Below are 19,073 nucleotides of genomic sequence, written 5' to 3'. Positions count from 1 at the left end.
CATATTAAACGCCTAAGAATGTACCTGACTAGTAAGTATCTTAAAACCTATGGATTGCTATGTCTCCGAAAGAGAATCAAGCATGTGTACAGGGGCATAAACATAGCAGTGATAGGATTGGAGAGGTTCGGTGAGCAAATGAAGACCCTTTGAAGTCATATTGCATGGTACCCATTCCACGGGTTTCAACTACCCAGGTTTAAGGTATTCTTCCTTCAGCTAAAACATGCATGTGGAACCCAGAGTATGATCAACCATGTGATCGTGAGACGTGTTCAAATATGTCTCAGTTTTCCTCCCCTGGTACTCGGGTGCAACATTTCAGACGGTTTACTAACACTCTCCCGACTTGGAGAGTCAGTCCCTTTAACCTCCTGTTTGGCCCACTTTGCAATTTCTGCTGAAGATGAACAGGAATAGCGAGAACCAATGAGAGACTAGCTGGAGGTGTCTGGACGGGCAAATTTAACTCTCATTTCCCACCAGGAAGAGGAATTAACCAAAGGCTCAGCGTGCCGTGCCAGAACCAGATTAGGGCCTGAAGCCATCCTGCGATGTTGCGGCCAGCTCACAAGAAAGCGAGTTGAAGAAAGGAGCTCAGGGGCACTGTAATTCACAAACCTGCAGAGTTATAAATGACAGCTATCGTCCAAAAATATACTGAAGTAAGGCTGCCAAGAGGACTTGAAAGCGGGGCAGAATTGCAGGAAACTGATTTCAGGAGGTAGACTGGAATTGCATTGAAAGCATAGGAAAAGAGGCAGAACGTCCACAATGATGCACTTGGCCAAAAAGGGCGTATGCGTTTTTTCCTGAATATATTCAGGAAAAAACGCATACGCCCTTTTTGGCCAACCAAGCAAGCTTGCAAAGGAAATCTGCACTACAATGAAGTCTCACTTTCCCCCGGTCAAAAGGGCCATCTGAAAAAAGTGTAAAATCCAGAAAGGCAGGACAGGCCATGGAGAACTGGGAGCCTTGTTATGCTGATGGGCGGGATGTAAATTGCCAACAGACACTCGGGAGAAGTGTATGGTGTTTTCTGAAACATCTAAAAAACAAAGCAACAGAGCCTAGGGCACTTCCACTTATGGTCCTATAGCTTAGGGAAATTAAAATCAAAAAGACACAGCCACCCCAAAGTTTGGGACGCCTCTGTTTACAAGAACCTCGTTTACAGTACAAGTTCAACATCGCAGAAAGTGAAAAATGGATAAAGAAGTTGTGGTATTTACTTACAAAGCAATATCACTCAGCAATGAAATCTATGTCATCAGGCCCGTAGCAGCACAATGAGTTGATTCAGGTATGATAATTCTAACTGAAATAACTCACACAGAAAAAGAAACATCATAAGATATCAGTAATACACGGAATGTAAACTTGGCTACACAGGAACTGAATTACAGAACAGAACAGGGTCTCAAATTTAGAAAACCAACTTATGCTTGCTTAAGGGGAAAGGTGAGTTGGGGTGCTGCATAAAACCAGAGATTGAAATGAGCACAGATAAAGTTCCTTAAGCCAAATATGGAATAGACAAGAACTACTCCTTGCTCAACGAAATGGACTCAACACCGCATATTAAACGCCTAAGAATGTACCTGACTAGTAAGTATCTTAAAACCTATGGATTGCTATGTCTCCGAAAGAGAATCAAGCATGTGTACAGGGGCATAAACGCAGCAGTGATAGGATTGGAGAGGTTCGGTGAGCAAATGAAGACCCTTTGAAGTCATATTGCATGGTACCCATTCCACGGGTTTCAACTACCCAGGTTTAAGGTATTCTTCCTTCAGCTAAAACATGCATGTGGAACCCAGAGTATGATCAACCATGTGATCGGGAGACGTGTTCAAATATGTCTCAGTTTTCCTCCCCTGGTACTCGGGTGCAACATTCCAGACGCTTTACTAACACTCTCCCGACTTGGAGAGTCAGTCCCTTTAACCTCCTGTTGGGCCCACTTTGCAATTTCTGCGGAAGATGAACAGGAATAGCGAGAACCAATGAGAGACTAGCTGGAGGTGTCTGGACGGGCAAATTTAACTCTCATTTCCCACCAGGAAGAGGAAATAACCAAAGGCTCAGCGTGCCGTGCCGGAACCAGATTAGGGCCTGAAGCCATCCTGCGGCGTGGCGGCCAGGTCACAAGAAAGTGAGTTGAAGAAAGGAGCACAGGGGCACTGTAATTCACAAACCTGCAGAGTTATAAATGACAGCTATCGTCCAAAAATATACTGAAGTAAGGCTGCCAAGAGGACTTGAAAGCGGGGCAGAATTGCAGGAAACCGATTTCAGGAGGTAGACTGGAATTGCATTGAAAGCATAGGAAAAGAGGCAGAACGTCCACAATGATGCACTTGGCCAAAAAGTGCGTATGCGTTTTTTCCTGAATATATTCAGGAAAAAATGCATACGCCCTTTTTGGCCAACCAAGCAAGCTTGCAAAGGAAATCTGCACTACAATGAAGTCTCACTTCCCCCCGGTCAAAAGGGCCATCTGAAAAAAGTGTAAAATCCAGCAAGGCAGGACAGGCCATGGAGAACTGGGAGCCTTGTTATGCTGATGGGCGGGATGTAAATTGCCAACAGACACTCGGGAGAAGTGTATGGTGTTTCCTGAAACATCTAAAAAACAAAGCAACAGAGCCTAGGGCACTTCCACTTATGGTCCTATAGCTTAGGGAAATTAAAATCAAAAAGACACAGCCACCCCAAAGTTTGGGACGCCTCTGTTTACAAGAACCTCGTTTACAGTACAAGATCAACATCGCAGAAAGTGAAAAATGGATAAAGAAGTTGTGGTATTTACTTACAAAGCACTATCACTCAGCAATGAAATCTATGTCATCAGGCCCTTAGCAGCACAATGAGTGGATTCAGGTATGATGATTCTAACTGAAATAAGTCACACAAAAAAAGAAACATCATAAGATATCAGTAATACACGGAATGTAAACTTGGCTACACAGGAACTGAATTACAGAACAGAACAGGGTCTCAAATTTAGAAAACCAACTTATGCTTGCTTAAGGGGAAAGGTGAGTTGGGGTGCTGCATAAAACCAGAGATTGAAATGAGCACAGATAAAGTTCCTTAAGCCAAATATGGAATAGACAAGAGCTACTCCTTCCTCAACGAAATGGACTCAACACCCCATATTAAACGCCTAAGAATGTACCTGACTAGTAAGTATCTTAAAACCTATGGATTGCTATGTCTCCGAAAGAGAATCAAGCATGTGTACAGGGGCATAAACATAGCAGTGATAGGATTGGAGAGGTTCGGTGAGCAAATGAAGACCCTTTGAAGTCATATTGCATGGTACCCATTCCACGGGTTTCAACTACCCAGGTTTAAGGTATTCTTCCTTCAGCTAAAACATGCATGTGGAACCCAGAGTATGATCAACCATGTGATCGTGAGACGTGTTCAAATATGTCTCAGTTTTCCTCCCCTGGTACTCGGGTGCAACATTTCAGACGGTTTACTAACACTCTCCCGACTTGGAGAGTCAGTCCCTTTAACCTCCTGTTTGGCCCACTTTGCAATTTCTGCTTAAGATGAACAGGAATAGCGAGAACCAATGAGAGACTAGCTGGAGGTGTCTGGACGGGCAAATTTAACTCTCATTTCCCACCAGGAAGAGGAATTAACCAAAGGCTCAGCGTGCCGTGCCAGAACCAGATTAGGGCCTGAAGCCATCCTGCGATGTTGCGGCCAGCTCACAAGAAAGCGAGTTGAAGAAAGGAGCTCAGGGGCACTGTAATTCACAAACCTGCAGAGTTATAAATGACAGCTATCGTCCAAAAATATACTGAAGTAAGGCTGCCAAGAGGACTTGAAAGCGGGGCAGAATTGCAGGAAACCGATTTCAGGAGGTAGACTGGAATTGCTTTGAAAGCATAGGAAAAGAGGCAGAACGTCCACAATGATGCACTTGGCCAAAAAGGGCGTATGCGTTTTTTCCTGAATATATTCAGGAAAAAACGCATACGCCCTTTTTGGCCAACCAAGCAAGCTTGCAAAGGAAATCTGCACTACAATGAAGTCTCACTTCCCCCCGGTCAAAAGGGCCATCTGAAAAAAGTGTAAAATCCAGAAAGGCAGGACAGGCCATGGAGAACTGGGAGCCTTGTTATGCTGATGGGCGGGATGTAAATTGCCAACAGACACTCGGGAGAAGTGTATGGTGTTTTCTGAAACATCTAAAAAACAAAGCAACAGAGCCTAGGGCACTTCCACTTATGGTCCTATAGCTTAGGGAAATTAAAATCAAAAAGACACAGCCACCCCAAAGTTTGGGACGCCTCTGTTTACAAGAACCTCGTTTACAGTTCAAGTTCAACATGGCAGAAAGTGAAAAATGGATAAAGAAGTTGTGGTATTTACTTACAAAGCAATATCACTCAGCAATGAAATCTATGTCATCAGGCCCGTAGCAGCATAATGAGTTGATTCAGGTATGATAATTCTAACTGAAATAACTCACACAGAAAAAGAAACATCATAAGATATCAGTAATACACGGAATGTAAACTTGGCTACACAGGAACTGAATTACAGAACAGAACAGGGTCTCAAATTTAGAAAACCAACTTATGCTTGCTTAAGGGTAAAGGTGAGTTGGGGTGCTGCATAAAACCAGAGATTGAAATGAGCACAGATAAAGTTCCTTAAGCCAAATATGGAATAGACAAGAACTACTCCTTGCTCAACGAAATGGACTCAACACCGCATATTAAATGCCTAAGAATGTACCTGACTAGTAAGTATCTTAAAACCTATGGATTGCTATGTCTCCGAAAGAGAATCAAGCATGTGTACAGGGGCATAAACGCAGCAGTGATAGGATTGGAGAGGTTTGGTGAGCAAATGAAGACCCTTTGAAGTCATATTGCATGGTACCCATTCCACGGGTTTCAACTACCCAGGTTTAAGGTATTCTTCCTTCAGCTAAAACATGCATGTGGAACCCAGAGTATGATCAACCATGTGATCGGGAGACGTGTTCAAATATGTCTCAGTTTTCCTCCCCTGGTACTCGGGTGCAACATTCCAGACGCTTTACTAACACTCTCCCGACTTGGAGAGTCAGTCCCTTTAACCTCCTGTTGGGCCCACTTTGCAATTTCTGCGGAAGATGAACAGGAATAGCGAGAACCAATGAGAGACTAGCTGGAGGTGTCTGGACGGGCAAATTTAACTCTCATTTCCCACCAGGAAGAGGAATTAACCAAAGGCTCAGCGTGCCGTTCCGGAACCAGATTAGGGCCTGAAGCCATCCTGCGGCGTGGCGGCCAGGTCACAAGAAAGCGAGTTGAAGAAAGGAGCTCAGGGGCACTGTAATTCACAAACCTGCAGAGTTATAAATGACAGCTATCGTCCAAAAATATACTGAAGTAAGGCTGCCAAGAGGACTTGAAAGCGGGGCAGAATTGCAGGAAACCGATTTCAGGAGGTAGACTGGAATTGCATTGAAAGCATAGGAAAAGAGGCAGAACGTCCACAATGATGCACTTGGCCAAAAAGGGCGTATGCGTTTTTTCCTGAATATATTCAGGAAAAAATGCATACGCCCTTTTTGGCCAACCAAGCAAGCTTGCAAAGGAAATCTGCACTACAATGAAGTCTCACTTCCCCCTGGTCAAAAGGGCCATCTGAAAAAAGTGTAAAATCCAGCAAGGCAGGACAGGCCATGGAGAACTGGGAGCCTTGTTATGCTGATGGGCGGGATGTAAATTGCCAACAGACACTCGGGAGAAGTGTATGGTGTTTTCTGAAACATCTAAAAAACAAAGCAACAGAGCCTAGGGCACTTCCACTTATGGTCCTATAGCTTAGGGAAATTAAAATCAAAAAGACACAGCCACCCCAAAGTTTGGGACGCCTCTGTTTACAAGAACCTCGTTTACAGTACAAGATCAACATCGCAGAAAGTGAAAAATGGATAAAGAAGTTGTGGTATTTACTTACAAAGCACTATCACTCAGCAATGAAATCTATGTCATCAGGCCCTTAGCAGCACAATGAGTGGATTCAGGTATGATGATTCTAACTGAAATAAGTCACACAAAAAAAGAAACATCATAAGATATCAGTAATACACGGAATGTAAACTTGGCTACACAGGAACTGAATTACAGAACAGAACAGGGTCTCAAATTTAGAAAACCAACTTATGCTTGCTTAAGGGGAAAGGTGAGTTGGGGTGCTGCATAAAACCAGAGATTGAAATGAGCACAGATAAAGTTCCTTAAGCCAAATATGGAATAGACAAGAGCTACTCCTTCCTCAACGAAATGGACTCAACACCCCATATTAAACGCCTAAGAATGTACCTGACTAGTAAGTATCTTAAAACCTATGGATTGCTATGTCTCCGAAAGAGAATCAAGCATGTGTACAGGGGCATAAACATAGCAGTGATAGGATTGGAGAGGTTCGGTGAGCAAATGAAGACCCTTTGAAGTCATATTGCATGGTACCCATTCCACGGGTTTCAACTACCCAGGTTTAAGGTATTCTTCCTTCAGCTAAAACATGCATGTGGAACCCAGAGTATGATCAACCATGTGATCGGGAGACGTGTTCAAATATGTCTCAGTTTTCCTCCCCTGGTACTTGGGTGGAACATTCCAGACGCTTTACTAACACTCTCCCGACTTGGAGAGTCAGTCCCTTTAACCTCCTGTTTGGCCCACTTTGCAATTTCTGCTGAAGATGAACAGGAATAGCGGGAAACATTGAGAGACTAGGTGGAGGTGTCTGGACGGGCAAATTTAACTCTCATTTCCCACCAGGAAGAGGAATTAACCAAAGGCTCAGCGTGCCGTGCCGGAACCAGATTAGGGCCTGAAGCCATCCTGCGGTGTTGCGGCCAGCTCACAAGAAAGCGAGTTGAAGAAAGGAGCTCAGGGGCACTGTAATTCACAAACCTGCAGAGTTATAAATGACAGCTATCGTCCAAAAATATACTGAAGTAAGGCTGCCAAGAGGACTTGAAAGCGGGGCAGAATTGCAGGAAACCGATTTCAGGAGGTAGACTGGAATTGCATTGAAAGCATAGGAAAAGAGGCAGAACGTCCACAATGATGCACTTGGCCAAAAAGGGCGTATGCGTTTTTTCCTGAATATATTCAGGAAAAAACGCATACGCCCTTTTTGGCCAACCAAGCAAGCTTGCAAAGGAAATCTGCACTACAATGAAGTCTCACTTCCCCCTGGTCAAAAGGGCCATCTGAAAAAAGTGTAAAATCCAGCAAGGCAGGACAGGCCATGGAGAACTGGGAGCCTTGTTATGCTGATGGGCGGGATGTAAATTGCCAACAGACACTCGGGAGAAGTGTATGGTGTTTCCTGAAACATCTAAAAAACAAAGCAACAGAGCCTAGGGCACTTCCACTTATGGTCCTATAGCTTAGGGAAATTAAAATCAAAAAGACACAGCCACCCCAAAGTTTGGGACGACTCTGTTTACAAGAACCTCGTTTACAGTACAAGTTCAACATCGCAGAAAGTGAAAAATGGATAAAGAAGTTGTGGTATTTACTTACAAAGCAATATCACTCAGCAATGAAATCTATGTCATCAGGCCCTTAGCAGCACAATGAGTGGATTCAGGTATGATGATTCTAACTGAAATAAGTCACACAGAAAAAGAAACATCATAAGATATCAGTAATACACGGAATGTAAACTTGGCTACACAGGAACTGAATTACAGAACAGAACAGGGTCTCAAATTTAGAAAACCAACTTATGCTTGCTTAAGGGGAAAGGTGAGTTGGGGTGCTGCATAAAACCAGAGATTGAAATGAGCACAGATAAAGTTCCTTAAGCCAAATATGGAATAGACAAGAGCTACTCCTTGCTCAACGAAATGGACTCAACACCGCATATTAAACGCCTAAGAATGTGCCTGACTAGTAAGTATCTTAAAACCTATGGATTGCTATGTCTCCGAAAGAGAATCAAGCGTGTGTACAGGGGCATAAACGCAGTAGTGATAGGAATGGAGAGGTTCGGTGAGCAAATGAAGATCCTTTGAAGTCATATTGCATGGCACCCATTCTATGGGTCTCAACTACCCAGGTTTCAGGTATTCTTCCTTCAGCTAAAACATGCATGTGGAACCTAGAATATGATCAACCATGTGATCGGGAGATGTGTTCAAATATGTCTCAGATTTCGTACCCTGGTACTCAGGTGCAACATTCCAGACGCTTTACTAACACTCTCCCGACTTGGAGAGTCAGTCCCTTTAACCTCCTGTTTGGCCCAGTTTGCAATTTCTGCGGAAGATGAACAGGAATAGCGAGAACCAATGAGAAACTAGCTGGAGGTGTCTGGACGGGCAAATTTAACTCTCATTTCCCACCAGGAAGAGGAATTAACCAAAGGCTCAGCGTGCCGTGCCGGAACCAGATTAGGGCCTGAAGCCATCCTGCGGTGTTGCAGCCAGGTCACAAGAAAGCGAGTTGAAGAATGGAGCTCAGGGGCACTGTAATTCACAAACCTGCAGAGTTATAAATGACAGCTATCGTCCAAAAATATACTGAAGTAAGGCTGCCAAGAGGACTTGAAAGCAGGGCAGAATTGCAGGAAACCGATTTCAGGAGGTAGACTGGAATTGCATTGAAAGCATACGAAAAGAGGCAGAACGTCCACAATGATGCACTTGGCCAAAAAGGGCGTATGCGTTTTTTCCTGAATATATTCAGGAAAAAACGCATACGCCCTTTTTGGCCAACCAAGCAAACTTGCAAAGGAAATCGGCACTACAATGAAGTCTCACTTCCCCCCGGTCAAAAGGGCCATCTGAAAAAAGTGTAAAATCCAGAAAGGCAGGACAGGCCATGGAGAACTGGGAGCCTTGTTATGCTGATGGGCGGGATGTAAATTGCCAACAGACACTCGGGAGAAGTGTATGGTGTTTCCTGAAACATCTAAAAAACAAAGCAACCGAGCCTAGGGCACTTCCACTTATGGTCCTATAGCTTAGGGAAATTAAAATCAAAAAGACACAGCCACCCCAAAGTTTGGGACGCCTCTGTTTACAAGAACCTCGTTTACCGTACAAGTTCAATATCACAGAAAGTGAAAAATGGATAAAGAACATGTGGTACTTACGTACAATGCAGTATCACTCAGCAATGAAATCTATGTCATCAGGCCCGTAGCAGCATAATGAGTGGATTCAGGTACGATGATTCTAACTGAAATAAGTCACACAGAAAAAGAAACATCATAAGATATCAGTAATACACGGAATGTAAACTTGGCTACACAGGAACTGAATTACAGAACAGAACAGGTTCCCAAATTTAGAAAACCAACTTATGCTTGCTTAAGGGGAAAGGTGAGTTGCGGTGCTGCATAAAACCAGAGGTTGAAATGAGCACAGATAAAGTTCCTTAAGCCAAATATGGAATAGACAAGAGCTACTCCTTGCTCAACGAAATGGACTCAACACCGCATATTAAACGCCTAAGAATGTACCTGGCTAGTAAGTATTTTAAAACCTATGGATTGCTATGTCTCCGAAAGAGAATCAAGCATGTGTACAGGGGTATAAACGCAGCAGTGATTGGATTGGAAAGGTTCGGTGAGCAAATGAAGACCCTTTGAAGTCATATTGCATGGTACCCATTCCACGGGTTTCAACTACCCAGGTTTAAGGTATTCTTCCTTCAGCTAAAACATGCATGTGGAACCTAGAGTATGATCAACCATGTGATCGGGAGACGTGTTCAAACATGTCTCAGTTTTCATACCCTGGTACTCGGGTCCAACATTCCAGACGCTTTACTAACACCCTCCTGACTTGGCGAGTCAGTCCCTTTAACCTCCTGTTGGGCACAGTTTGCAATTTCTGCGGAAGATGAACAGGAATAGCGAGAACCAATGAGAGACTAGCTGGAGGTGTCTGGACGGGCAAATTTAACTCTCATTTCCCACCAGGAAGAGGAAATAACCAAAGGCTCAGCGTGCCGTGCCGGAACCAGATTAGGGCCTGAAGCCATCCTGCGGTGTTGCGGCCAGGTCACAAGAAAGCGAGTTGAAGAAAGGAGCTCAGGGGCACTGTAATTCACAAACCTGCAGAGTTATAAATGACAGCTATCGTCCAAAAATATACTGAAGTAAGGCTGCCAAGAGGACTTGAAAGCGGGGCAGAATTGCAGGAAACCGATTTCAGGAGGTAGACTGGAATTGCATTGAAAGCATAGGAAAAGAGGCAGAACGTCCACAATGATGCACTTGGCCAAAAAGGGCGTATGCGTTTTTCCCTGAATATATTCAGGAAAAAATGCATACGCCCTTTTTGGCCAACCAAGCAAGCTTGCAAAGGAAATCTGCACTACAATGAAGTCTCACTTCCCCCCGGTCAAAAGGGCCATCTGAAAAAAGTGTAAAATCCAGCAAGGCAGGACAGGCCATGGAGAACTGGGAGCCTTGTTATGCTGATGGGCGGGATGTAAATTGCCAACAGACACTCGGGAGAAGTGTATGGTCTTTCCTGAAACATCTAAAAAACAAAGCAACAGAGCCTAGGGCACTTCCACTTATGGTCCTATAGCTTAGGGAAATTAAAATCAAAAAGACACAGCCACCCCAAAGTTTGGGACGCCTCTGTTTACAAGAACCTCGTTTACAGTTCAAGTTCAACATGGCAGAAAGTGAAAAATGGATAAAGAATTTGTGGTATTTACTTACAAAGCAATATCACTCAGCAATGAAATCTATGTCATCAGGCCCGTAGCAGCATAATGAGTTGATTCAGGTATGATAATTCTAACTGAAATAACTCACACAGAAAAAGAAACATCATAAGATATCAGTAATACACGGAATGTAAACTTGGCTACACAGGAACTGAATTACAGAACAGAACAGGGTCTCAAATTTAGAAAACCAACTTATGCTTGCTTAAGGGGAAAGGTGAGTTGGGGTGCTACATAAAAGCAGAGATTGAAATGAGCACAGATAAAGTTCCTTAAGCCAAATATGTAATAGACAAGAGCTACTCCTTGCTCAACGAAATGGACTCAACACCGCATATTAAACGACTAAGAATGTACCTGACTAGTAAGTATCTTAAAACCTATGGATTGCTATGTCTCCGAAAGAGAATCAAGCATGTGTACAGGGGCATAAACGCAGCAGTGATAGGATTGGAGAGGTTCGGTGAGCAAATGAAGACCCTTTGAAGGCATATTGCATGGTACCCATTCCACGAGTCTCAACTCTCCAGGTTTAAGGTATTCTACCTTCAGCTAAAACATGCATGTGGAACCCAGAGTATGATCAACCATGTGATCGGGAGACGTGTTCAAATATGTCTCAGGTTTCCTCCCCTGGTACTCGGTGAAACATTCCAGACGCTTTACTAACACTCTCCCGACTTGGAGAGTCAGTCCCTTTAACCTCCTGTTTGGCCCAGTTTGCAATTTCTGCGGAAGATGAACAGGAATAGGGAGAACCAATGAGAGACTAGCTGGAGGTGTCTGGACGGGCAAATTTAACTCTCATTTCCCACCAGGAAGAGGAATTAACCAAAGGCTCAGCGTGCCGTGCTGGAACCAGATTAGGGCCTGAAGCCTTCCTGCGGTGTTGCGGCCAGGTCACAAGAAAGCGAGTTGAAGAAAGGAGCTCAGGGGCACTGTAATTCACAAACCTGCAGAGTTATAAATGACAGCTATCGTCCAAAAATATACTGAAGTAAGGCTGCCAAGAGGACTTGAAAGCGGGGCAGAATTGCAGGAAACCGATTTCAGGAGGCAGACTGGAATTGCATTGAAAGCATAGGAAAACAGGCAGAACGTCCACAATGATGCACTTGGCCAAAAAGGGCGTATGCGTTTTTTCCTGAATATATTCACGAAAAAACGCATACGCCCTTTTTGGCCAACCAAGCAAGCTTGCAAAGGAAATCTGCACTACAATGAAGTCTCACTTCCCCCCGGTCAAAAGGGCCAACTGAAAAAAGTGTAAAATCCAGAAAGGCAGGACAGGCCATGGAGAACTGGGAGCATTGTTATGCTGATGGGCGGGATGTAAATTGCCAACAGACACTCGGGAGAAGTGTATGGTGTTTCCTGAAACATCTAAAAAACAAAGCAACAGAGCCTAGGGCACTTCCACTTATGGTCCTATAGCTTAGGGAAATTAAAATCAAAAAGACACAGCCACCCCAAAGTTTGGGACGCCTCTGTTTACAAGAACCTCGTTTACCGTACAAGTTCAATATCACAGAAAGTGAAAAATGGATAAAGAACTTGTGGTACTTACGTACAATGCAGTATCACTCAGCAATGAAATCTATGTCATAAGGTCTGTAGCAGCATAATGAGTGGATTCAGGTACGATGATTCTAACTGAAATAAGTCACACAGAAAAAGAAACATCATAAGATATCACTAATACACGGAATGTAAACTTGGCTACACAGGATAGGAATTCCAAAACAGAACAGGGTCTCAAATTTAGAAAACCAACTTATGCTTGCTTAAGGGGAAAGGTGAGTTGGGGTGCTGCATAAAACCAGAGATTGAAATGAGCACAGATAAAGTTCCTTAAGCCAAATATGGAATAGACAAGAGCTACTCCTTGCTCAACGAAATGAACTCAACACCGCATATTAAACGCCTAAGAATGTACCTGACTAGTAAGTATCTTAAATCCTATGGATTGCTATGTCTCCGAAAGAGAATCAAGCATGTGTACAGGGGCATAAACGCAGCAGTGATAGGATTGGAGAGGTTCGGTGAGCAAATGAAGACCCTTTGAAGTCATATTTCATGGTACCCATTCCACGGGTTTCAACTACCCAGTTTTAAGGTATTCTTCCTTCAGCTAAAACATGCATGTGGAACCTAGAGTATGATCAACCATGTGATCGGGAGACGTGTTCAAATATGTCTCAGTTTTCGTACCCTGGTACTCGGGTGCAACATTCCAGATGTTTTACTAACACTCTCCCGACTTGGAGAGTCAGTCCCTTTAACCTCCTGTTTGGCCCAGTTTGCAATTTCTGCGGAAGATGAACAGGAATAGCGAGAACCAATGAGAGACTAGCTGGAGGTGTCTGGAAGGGCAAATTTAACTCTCATTTCCCACCAGGAAGAGGAAATAACCAAAGGCTCAGCGTGCCGTGCCGGAACCAGATTAGGGCCTGAAGCCATCCTGCGGTGTTGCGGCCAGCTCACAAGAAAGCGAGTTGAAGAAAGGAGCTCAGGGGCACTGTAATTCACAAACCTGCAGAGTTATAAATGAGCCCTATCGTCCAAAAATATACTGAAGTAAGGCTGCCAAGAGGACTTGAAAACGGGGCAGAATTGCAGGAAACCGATTTCAGGAGGTAGACTGGAATTGCATTGAAAGCATAGGAAAAGAGGCAGAACGTCCACAATGATGCCCTTGGCCAAAAAGGGCGTATGCGTTTTCTCCTGAATATATTCAGGAAAAAACGCATACGCACTTTTTGGCCAACCAAGCAACTTGCAAAGGAAATCTGCACTACAATGAAGTCTCACTTCCCCCCGGTCAAAAGGGCCATCTGAAAAAAGTGTAAAATCCAGAAAGGCAGGACAGGCCATGGAGAACTGGGAGCCAAGTTATGCTGATGGGCGGGATGTAAATTGCCAACAGACACTGGGGAGAAGTGTATGGTGTTTCCTGAAACATCTAAAAAACAAAGCAACAGAGCCTAGGGCACTTCCACTTATGGTCCTATAGCTTAGGGAAATTAAAATCAAAAAGACACAGCCACCCCAAAGTTTGGGACGCCTCTTTTTACAAGAACCTCGTTTACCGTACAAGTTCAATATCACAGAAATTGAAAAATGGATAAAGAACTTGTGGTAATTACGTACAATGCAGTATCACTCAGCAATGAAATCTATGTCATCAGGCCCGTAGCAGCATAATGAGTGGATTCAGGTACGATGATTCTAACTGAAATAAGTCACACAGAAAAAGAAACATCATAAGATATCACTAATACACGGAATGTAAACTTGGCTACACAGGAATTGAATTCCAAAACAAAACAGGGTCTCAAATTTAGAAATCCAACTTATTCTTGCTTCAGGGGAAAGGTGAGTTGGGGTGCCGCATAAAACCAGAGATTGAAATGAACACAGATAAAGTTCCTTAAGCCAAATATGGAATAGACAAGAGCTACTCCTTGCTCAATGAAATGGACTCAACACCGCATATTAAACGCCTAAGAATGTACCTGACTAGTAAGTATCTTAAAACCTATGGATTGCTATGTCTCCAAAAGAGAATCAAGCGTGTGTACAGGGGCATAAACGCAGCAGTGATAGGATTGGAGAGGTTCGGTGAGCAAATGAAGACCCTTTGAAGTCATATTGCATGGTACCCATTCCACGGGCCTCAACTCTCCAGGTTTAAGGTATTCTTCCTTCAGCTAAAACATGCATGTGGAACCCAGATTATGATCAACCATGTGAACGGGAGACGTGTTCAAATATGTCTCAGTTTTCCTCCCCTGGTACTCGGGTGCAACATTCCAGACGCTTTACTAACACTCTCCCCTCTTGGAGAGTCAGCGCCTTTAACCTCCTGTTTGGCCCAGTTTGCAATTTCTGCGGAAGATGAACAGGAATAGGGAGAACCAATGAGAGACTAGCTGGAGGTGTCTGGACGGGCAAATTTAACTCTCATTTCCCACCAGGAAGAGGAATTAACCAAAGGCTCAGCGTGCCGTGCCGGAACCAGATTAGGGCCTGAAGCCATCCTGCGGTGTTGCGGCCAGCTCACAAGAAAGCGAGTTGAAGAAAGGAGCTCAGGGGCACTGTAATTCACAAACCTGCAGAGTTATAAATGACAGCTATCGTCCAAAAATATACTGAAGTAAGGCTGCCAAGAGGACTTGAAAGCGGGGCAGAATTGCAGGAAACCGATTTCAGGAGGTAGACTGGAATTGCATTGAAAGCATAGGAAAAGAGGCAGAACGTCCACAATGATGCACTTGGCCAAAAAGGGCGTATGCGTTTTTTCCTGAATATATTCAGGAAAAAACGCATACGCCCTTTTTGGCCAACCAAGCAAGCTTGCAAAGGAAATCTGCACTACAATGAAGTCTCACTTCCCCCCGGTCAAAAGGGCCATCTGAAAAAAGTGTAAAATCCAGAAAGGCAGGACAGGCCATGGAGAACTGGGAGCCTTGTTATGCTGATGGGCGGTATGTAAATTGCCAACAGACACTCGGGAGAAGTGTATGGTGTTTCCTGAAACATCTAAAAAACAAAGCAACAGAGCCTAGGGCACTTCCACTTATGGTCCTATAGCTTAGGGAAATTAAAATCAAAAAGACACAGCCACCCCAAAGTTTGGGACGCCTCTGTTTACAAGAACCTCGTTTACAGTACAAGTTCAACATCACAGAAAGTGAAAAATGGATAAAGAAATTGTGGTATTTACTTACAAAGCAATATCACTCAGCAATGAAATCTATGTCATCAGGCCCTTAGCAGCACAATGAGTGGATTCAGGTATGATGATTCTAACTGAAATAAATCACACAGAAAAAGAAACATCATAAGGTATCAGTAATACACGGAATGTAAACTTGGCTACACAGGAACTGAATTCCAAAACAGAACAGGGTCTCAAATTAAGAAAACCAACTTATGCTTGCTTAAGGGGAAAGGTGAGTTGGGGTGCTGCATAAAACCAGAGATTGAAATGAGCACAGATAAAGTTCCTTAAGCCAAATATGGAATAGACAAGAGCTACTCCTTGCTCAACGAAATGGTCTCAACACCGCATATTAAACGCCTAAGAATGTACCAGACTAGTAAGTATCTTAAAACCTATGGATTGCTATGTCTCTGAAAGAGAATCAAGCATGTGTACAGGGGTATAAACGCAGCAGTGATAGGATTGGAGAGGTTCGGTGAGCAAATGAAGACCCTTTGAAGTCATATTGCATGGTACCCATTCCACGGGCCTCAACTCTCCAGGTTTAAGGTATTCTTCCTTCAGCTAAAACATGCATGTGGAACCTAGAGTATGATCAACCATGTGATCGGGAGACGTGTTCAAATATGTCTCAGTTTTCGTACCCTGGTACTCGGGTGCAACATTCCAGACGCTTTACTAACACTCTCCCGACTTGGAGAGTCAGTCCCTTTAACCTCCTCTTTGGCCCAGTTTGCAATTTCTGCGGAAGATGAACAGGAATAGCGAGAACAAATGAGAGACTAGCTGGAGGTGTCTGGACGGGCAAACTTAACTCTCATTTCCCACCAGGAAGAGGAATTAACCAAAGGCTCAGCGTGCCGTGCCCGAACCAGATTAGGGCCTGAAGCCATCCTGCGGTGTTGCGGCCAGGTCACAAGAAAGCGAGTTGAAGAAAGGAGCTCAGGGGCACTGTAATTCACAAACCTGCAGAGTTATAAATGACAGCTATCGTCCAAAAATATACTGAAGTAAGGCTGCCAAGAGGACTTGAAAGCGGGGCAGAATTGCAGGAAACCGATTTCAGGAGGTAGACTGGAATTGCATTGAAAGCATAGGAAAAGAGGCAGAACGTCCACAATGATGCACTTGGCCAAAAAGAGCGTATGCGTTTTTTCCTGAATATATTCAGGAAAAAACGCATACGCCCTTTTTGGCCAACCAAGCAAACTTGCAAAGGAAATCTGCACTACAATGAAGTCTCACTTCCCCCCGGTCAAAAGGGCCATCTGCAAAAAGTGTACAATCCAGAAAGGCAGGACAGGCCATGGAGAACTGGGAGCCTTGTTATGCTGATGGGCGGGATGTAAATTGCCAACAGCCACTCAGGAGAAGTGTATGGTGTTTCCTGAAACATCTAAAAAACAAAGCAACAGAGCCTAGGGCACTTCCACTTATGGTCCTATAGCTTAGGGAAATTAAAATCAAAAAGACACAGCCACCCCAAAGTTTGGGACGCCTCTGTTTACAAGAACCTCGTTTACCGTACAAGTTCAATATCACAGAAAGTGAAAAATGGATAAAAAACTTGTGGTACTTACGTACAATGCAGTATCACTCAGCAATGAAATCTATGTCATCTGGCCCGTAGCAGCATAATGAGTGGATTCAGATACGATGATTCAAACTGAAATAAGTCACACAGAAAAAGAAACATCATAAGATATCACTAATACACGGAATGTAAACATGGCTACACAGGAACTGAATTCCAAAACAGAACAGGGTCTCAAATTTAGAAAACCAACTTATGCTTGCTTAAGGGGAAAGGTGAGTTGGGGTGCTGCATAAAACCAGAGATTGAAATGAGCACAGATAAAGTTCCTTAAGCCAAATATGGAATAGACAAGAGCTACTCCTTGCTCAACGAAATGGACCCAACACCCCATATTAAACGCCTAAGAATGTACCTGACTAGTAAGTATCTTAAAACCTATGGATTGCTATGTCTCCAAAAGAGAATCAAGCGTGTGTACAGGGGCATAAACGCAGCAGTGATAGGATTGGAGAGGTTCGGTGAGCAAATGAAGACCCTTTGAAGTCATATTGCATGGTACCCATTCCACGGGCCTCAACTCTCCAGGTTTAAGGTATTCTTCCTTCAGCTAAAACATGCATGTGGAACCTAGAGTATGATCAACCATGTGATCGGGAGACGTGTTCAAATATGTCTCAGTTTTCGTACCCTGGTACTCGGGTGCAACATTCCAGATGCTTTACTAACACTCTCCCGACTTGGAGAGTCAGTCCCTTTAACCTCCTGTTTGGCCCAGTTTGCAATTTCTGCGGAAGATGAACAGGAATAGCGAGAACCAATGAGAGACTAGCTGGAGGTGTCTGGAAGGGCAAATTTAACTCTCATTTCCCACCAGGAAGAGGAAATAACCAAAGGCTCAGCGTGCCGTGCCGGAACCAGATTAGGGCCTGAAGCCATCCTGCGGTGTTGCGGCCAGCTCACAAGAAAGCGAGTTGAAGAAAGGAGCTCAGGGGCACTGTAATTCACAAACCTGCAGAGTTATAAATGAGCCCTATCGTCCAAAAATATACTGAAGTAAGGCTGCCAAGAGGACTTGAAAACGGGGCAGAATTGCAGGAAACCGATTTCAGGAGGTAGACTGGAATTGCATTGAAAGCATAGGAAAAGAGGCAGAACGTCCACAATGATGCCCTTGGCCAAAAAGGGCGTATGCGTTTTTTCCTGAATATATTCAGGAAAAAACGCATACGTACTTTTTGGCCAACCAAGCAACTTGCAAAGGAAATCTGCACTACAATGAAGTCTCACTTCCCCCCGGTCAAAAGGGCCATCTTTAAAAAGTGTTAAATCCAGAAAGGCAGGACAGGCCATGGAGAACTGGGAGCCTTGTTATGCTGATGGGCGGGATGTAAATTGCCAACAGACACTGGGGAGAAGTGTATGGTGTTTCCTGAAACATCTAAAAAACAAAGCAACAGAGCCTAGGGCACTTCCACTTATGGTCCTATAGCTTAGGGAAATTAAAATCAAAAAGACACAGCCACCCCAAAGTTTGGGACGCCTCTTTTTACAAGAACCTCGTTTACCGTACAAGTTCAATATCACAGAAATTGAAAAATGGATAAAGAACTTGTGGTAATTACGTACAATGCAGTATCACTCAGCAATGAAATCTATGTCATCAGGCCCGTAGCAGCATAATGAGTGGATTCAGGTACGATGATTCTAACTGAAATAAGTCACACAGAAAAAGAAACATCATAAGATATCACTAATACACGGAATGTAAACTTGGCTACACAGGAATTGAATTCCAAAACAGAACAGGGTCTCAAATTTAGAAAACCAACTTATTCTTGCTTAAGGGGAAAGGTGAGTTGGGGTGCCGCATAAAACCAGAGATTGAAATGAACACAGATAAAGTTCCTTAAGCCAAATATGGAATAGACAAGAGCTACTCCTTGCTCAATGAAATGGACTCAACACCGCATATTAAACGCCTAAGAATGTACCTGACTAGTAAGTATCTTAAAACCTATGGATTGCTATGTCTCCAAAAGAGAATCAAGCGTGTGTACAGGGGCATAAACGCAGCAGTGATAGG

Source organism: Grampus griseus (genome assembly GCF_964374135.1).
Source record: "Grampus griseus genome assembly, chromosome: 6".
Lineage (NCBI taxonomy): Eukaryota > Metazoa > Chordata > Mammalia > Artiodactyla > Delphinidae > Grampus > Grampus griseus.
This window is presented reverse-complemented; position numbering follows the sequence as displayed.